The following is a 5,370-nucleotide window of genomic DNA, read 5'->3' as shown; positions in this document are numbered from 1 at the left end:
ATTTTTCGCGAGCAAGAACAACTATTGTTCCGACCAATTGGAACGAGAAAAGGCGGTGATGAGTATGATTCTTATCTCCTTGCTGTTCTGAGGTTGACCTGATTGCGACAACGAAGCCATGCAGCTTGGCTCATCGGCGACCGCTTCTTTGTGATTGTGTCCAAATCGCCAAGGTCTCCAAGATTTTTCTTTTTAAAAAAATGTTTTTCTGATGAATAACTTTACAAACAATAGTTGTACATATCTTTATATATGCAATAGTTGTACATATCTTTATATATAGGCATGTAGCACGAACCAGTCAAGCACGAGGCTCTTTTTTTTGGCCTGACCCAAGCACAGCCTGGCCCGGTGGCCAATAGACTCGAGCTGGCACGACCCGAGGGAGCAGGCCTTTACCTCAGGCACGCGGGCTAGCACCGCACAACCCACAATTTAGAGAAGGACGTATGACCTATTAAGAATTTCTACTCCCCCGCTCAATACTATTTCTAACCTCAACTTCTCCTGGCCCATCCCTCCCTCCCCACCGTGCGGCCAAGCCGCACTCACACCTAAGACCCCCTCCCCCCACGCCGCACTCACCTCCCCCTCGACTTCCTCTTCCTCACCCCCAAATCACACCACCGCCCTCCTCTTCCACGCACCAAAGACTGATGACTACCTGCTCCCCCTCCACGCCCTACCCCCTGTGTGGCCGCCCCCTCCATCCACTCGCGCACACGCGTGGGCGTCTCCTCCCTCCCTCTCGAGATGCCGATGCGGCGACGCCGAGCCGCGCGCTCGCACGGACGCCCCTCCCTCGGTCTCTCCCATTGCAAGTCGTCGTCAAGCCATGACCCCTAGCCCCAGCTCTCGCGGTCGAATACGGCATGGGCATCACGCCTAGCTGCGGTCGTGCGAAAGCACCGCGGCGGAGCAGCGCGCTCGGTAGCATGGACGCAGGCCTCAGGTTGGCCTAACTTGCTAAAATGGTCGTGCTTTCTGGGCCGATCCGACACAAAAAAGGTCCATAGGCTGTGCTTGGGCCATTAGCGAGGCACGAAGCCTAGGGCGGCATGGCCCGATGGCACGTTGGGCCGTGCCTCGTCGGGTTGTGCCTGGCATGAACCTGTGTCGAGCCAAGCTGGGCCGGCCCGTTGTCTATATATACATATCTTATTTAGAGCATCTTCAAACGTATCTTTATATCCTTTATAATTGATCGATAGAAATAGAAATTTTGGTGAAAAAATACCCTCCAATAACTTCTTTAATTAGATCTCTAAATAGTGTAATTCTCTATTCCGAATTTTTTGCTAACAAAAAATGAGAGCAAGACTAGCTCCATAGTGTGCACAAGATATAAAAAGTTGCTAGAGGGTGAAAACATATAGAGAGTGATTTTATTCAAATTATAATTTAGAGAAGAGTTTTCCTCTGGTGGTCTTATCTTAAAAACACGTAAATCTTATGTGTAGACTTGTTTGTCAAAAATATTTGCGAAATCTCACATGTTGGAAGGTTGAAGTATTTTAAGTATATTTTCTAGAAGAAAATAGTGGTCAATTTTATACATCGGAGACCATGTGAACTTAAATGTAGCAAGTACTTTTATTTGAGTGGAGGAAGTAACATATCTTTATAAAGGAATAAAAAAAGTCCAAGGAAAGTACCTAGAAAAAAATCCAAGGAAAGTAGTAGATACTTGTATGTTCATACTCCCTCTCTCCTGTAATATAAGGTCAGTCTCAATGATTTTTTATCATAGTTTTATGGCCATTAAATATGCTAATGTGACACTACATTAATAAAGAGAGAGGCAATAAGAATTTTATGAGAGTAGAGAATGTTTTATGAGGATAAAACTCTTCTACACTGTTTCTAAAATATGGATATGTTGAAAACTAGATTATAAAATCCCCACAATGGCCTAAGGGATCCAAGTTTAGACAAATATATAAAAACTATGACAAAAGATCACCTGGTTCACAGCGCACTGTTTCTAACTATGACTCTTCCAAAACTGGTTAGTTTTCTATAATTAGGATTGAGGAAGTAAATTAGTTATTATTTTCCTTAATTAATGTTGGCTGTATTGGGTGATGCTAAGTTTAAAAGGAATCTCAAAAATTTTTGCCTAACAATTGACTACCGTAGTAATAAGAACTCTCCTATAAGTTTATTTATTTAGGCCCTGTTTGGTTTACGTCGGTAAGCTTCACCGTCTATCACATCAAATGTTTAGACACATGCATAAAGTATTAAATATATTTAGAAAACTAAAAAACAAAACTAGAGAATAATTTACGAGACGAATATTTTAAGCCTAACTAGTTTATGATTAGACACTAATTGTCAAATAAAATAAAAATACCATAGCAATATTAAACTTTAACATCTCTAACCAAATACCCTTAACGCAGGTGCAGGCGCGAGTCCAGACAACAAATTGCTCGCAAGACAGTGAAGAGAGAATGATGACGACGAGGAAGCAAAGGGATCGGAGAGGAGTTGTAGAATGGCCGCCATAGGTAAGTGTAGCACAGAGGGTCAAATCGGCTCAGAAGTCTGGCAGGAGAGAGAGAGGGAGAGGGACTGGTGGTGGTTGCATGCGACCATTGAGCTCGAGATGGAAGTTTATTTCACCTATGACGACATATGCTTTCACTCTTTTATCTATTGAATTTGATTTGAAAAATGTGCAAACACAAGTCTCAATATGAAACTGTTTTGAGATGTGAAAGCCAATCCAATGCATAAGAGAGTGGCCTTGCTCGAGGTGTGTGTTTTGCCGCATGACCAACCTCGTCAATCGCATGAATGCACGACAGGGCAGAACAACACTGAGCTCGAGGTCAAGGTGTGTGTGGCGGCGTGACCAACACCTCGTCGATTGCATGAACAGGAATGTCTCGATTGCATGAATGCACGGCAGGGCTAGAACTGAGCTCGAGGTGTGTGTGGCGGCGTGACACCTGCCCTCGTCGATTGCATGAATGCACGGTGGCAGGGCAGAACAACACAGCAGCACACAGGCATCGGTGCTAGCTAGCTCTGGCGCATTCAACACTTTAATCCAACTGCCAAGTATAAAAACCGTTTAGAGCTCTGCCGTTTGATCGATCTGCAGTGCTCCCCGCCCAAATCCAGTGCAACCTGCAGCCACCAATCATGGATCGCGCCTTCGCTGTGTGATCGCCGTCGCGGCGGCGTTTCGTCTCCTCGACGCCGAGATGCCAATGCGACGGCAGGTTTCGACGTCGAAACTGGCAACGCCGCCGGCTCGGCATCATCAGCAGCCCGAGGCGGCTAATGACGAAGACGCGGCCGTGAATCGATCGTGGCCGCGCACCGCCTGGTGTGCAGCGTCTTGGGCGCACCGTCTGCTGCTGCGGATCGTGTCGTCAGTGGCCGGGGCTCACGATTTGGGACTAGGAGGCAACGGGAAGGAGCTCGTACAAGAAGATAAGAGGTTGTCCTCAATTGGCGGCAGAATCATCACCGGCTCTGAGCAGCTCACCATGAAGACATCGTCAAATAGCGAAAAGTGGCACGTCTTCAAGAGGTATGAGCACCTCATTCTCACTATGACGGTGCTCAATGTTGAAAACGAGTACAAGGTCTTATAGTGATGGGAGATGAGGCGAAAATAGGAATAAGAGATGAGTTGAGAATGAGAGTGCCTCTAAGCAGAACATCCTTAGACACAGTCGATGTTCTGTTTCTGCCAACCTCAATAATATATAATGGCCATTTCGAAATATAGTATTTTGTATTCTCTGTGTACTATTTTCAACTTAGAATTCTTCTTATTTGCAGCATCTGCGATAAGACTATGGAATGCTGCTGCATCTTTTGTGAACTTTGGTACCCACGTTATAAAAAAAACTTTGGTTCGGTCTTGTTATCATGGCATCCCTCTGTTGAGCATAGGTTCTTGGATTATAGATGTATATAGTGATTATCAATAGCACGAGCATGTGCAGTCCTCGAGGTACATAGGACATGAGAGTAACAAGCAAACAAACTGCTTGCTGCCTGTTTTGGGTTAACACGAGGTAGTGAGAAACCCGAAGAGCACGTATCTACTGAAGAGGTTAACAGCAGGCAGTGAGAAAACCGAAGATCACATATCTACTCAAGAGATTATCCTTTTTTTTGCAGCATGAATGAAACGAGTTAATCGATGAAATCATACATGCAGATGCAGGCCTCACGCACTGCTGCTGACCTGCAGACAATGCAAACCGCCACCACCTAATTGACGCCCCTCTACGTGCATTGCTACATCTTGTGGCCGTCTTGTCGAATGCCTTAGCTTCTCTGCAAGGGCATGACGCCGACGAATTCGACAGTCGGAGGAGACGCCCGATCAGAACAAAGCATGCTGCAGCTGCGCCTTTGCACAGTGGACAATCCTATAACAGGAACTATTGGAGCTGGTCTTCCTAGAGATTGAAGGGGTCCCTGGTCACCAATCACGAAGCCAAATGCCGAGCTCTTACCGAGTACTACAAAAACCTCTGCTTTGGCTCTCCAGGACACTCGACGTGCGGCTTCGACATTCAGCAGCTCTTGCAACAGTAGGAGCGCCCAACAGATGAACTCTCAGCCCCTTTCACGGAATCAGAAGCTTTGTATTTGCAGTCAAGTCCATGAACAGAAACAGTGCTCCAGTCCGGATGGTCTTGGGCTCTTCTGCTTGGCGGCTTTGGAGACGGTTAAGCCTCAGGTGATGGAGCTCCTTCATGATTTCTACACACATTCAGTTCAGCTTGAAAGATTGAACAGATCACACATGGTTTGACCGCCAAAGAGGCCTGGAGCAATGGCGGTTGATGCTTTCAGACCGATGATCTGCTTACAGAACTGCTGCATCAAAATTAATATATTTTTCTTCTAAAAAAACTAGTCAAAGTAAGTAAAGTTTGACTAAAGTAAATTATAATTTGTAATAACAAACAAAAAATACTGTTGCGGCTCCTGGCGGACGCTACCCTGCCCCAGCGGGCGGACGTGCGGCCGCGCTGGGGGCCTGCGCTGCGGGCGGACGCAAGTCGGCGGGCGGAGCAGGCCGCGCAGCCCCAGCGGGCGAAGGAGAGGTGGCGCTGCAGCCGCCGGCGGCGGGCAGGCCTGGTCCCGTGGCTATTCGCGCCCAGGTAGAGGAGGGAAGGGAGGGGAAAGATGGGAAATAGGTGGGGGAAGGAGGAGGAGATGGGGAACGGCCAGCCATGGCGGCGGCGGCAGCGCGCCCGCCAGCCGGCGGCGGGCAGCAGACGCGCCGGCAGCTGGTGGCTGGCTGGGGGAGGAGGGAGAGAAGAAACCTAGCTGGATACCATGTTAGAGTTTTCCACACACAGATTGAGCCAACCTTAGACAGGGTAGCCA

At 47.5% G+C, this 5,370-nt stretch overlaps 1 long non-coding RNA gene across 1 annotated transcript; it reads right to left on the bottom strand.

The window, feature by feature from the left end:
• Positions 1,357-2,633, bottom strand: LOC110432291. Its single transcript, XR_002449717.1, has 2 exons — positions 2,395-2,633; positions 1,357-1,711 (listed from the first exon to the last, which is right to left on the bottom strand). It is a non-coding gene; the product is annotated as an uncharacterized LOC110432291 (long non-coding RNA).

The sequence above is a fragment of the Sorghum bicolor genome, chromosome 1 (assembly GCF_000003195.3).
Source record: "Sorghum bicolor cultivar BTx623 chromosome 1, Sorghum_bicolor_NCBIv3, whole genome shotgun sequence".
Lineage (NCBI taxonomy): Eukaryota > Viridiplantae > Streptophyta > Magnoliopsida > Poales > Poaceae > Sorghum > Sorghum bicolor.
Note: the sequence above shows the minus strand (reverse complement) of the source record. Positions and strands in the feature narration are given on the sequence as shown.